Genomic DNA, 622 nt, shown 5'->3' on the forward strand with positions numbered 1-622 from the left:
ATCTCTCCTATCCTGGCTTCTCTTCATTGGCTTCCTGTTAAATCCAGAATAGAATTTAAAATCCTCCTTCTCACATATAAAGCCTTACATTACTTGACACCTCTGTCTAGCAGTCAGTGGTTGCCACTGTCCTCTACATGATGGTGTGGTGGAGGAGCAGCACATCCAAGAAGGACACCTGTGTTTGGCAAGAAGCTGGACCCTCTGGGGACGGTGGTAGAGACAAGGACACTTAACACACTGCTGGACACTATGAACAATGCCAGCCACACTATGGACACTGCCTTCACCACTCAGAGGAGTCTGATCAGTGGGAGATTGCTGCTCCCCAAATGCAGGACCAACAAACTGCTGAACTCCTTTGCTCCCAAAAAATTAACCTGCACAAGTCCTCACTTGGGGTGAGGAAAGGTTGATAGGAAGAGGGACAAGGGTCAGCACCCCCCCTCCTTGGACATCTTATGCAAACTATTACCTTTCGTCAATAACATGCAATATTCTCCTCTCACTGTGCATTAACACATGCCAGCTACTGTGCAGTCTGTGTAATTTCTTACTTATTTCTAAGGTCAGTGAATCTCTGCAGTATAAGTGCAATAACCCAGGTCAACTACAATGTAGT

The sequence above is a fragment of the Cyprinodon variegatus genome, unplaced genomic scaffold, assembly GCF_000732505.1.
Source record: "Cyprinodon variegatus isolate N-32 unplaced genomic scaffold, C_variegatus-1.0 Scaffold78, whole genome shotgun sequence".
Lineage (NCBI taxonomy): Eukaryota > Metazoa > Chordata > Actinopteri > Cyprinodontiformes > Cyprinodontidae > Cyprinodon > Cyprinodon variegatus.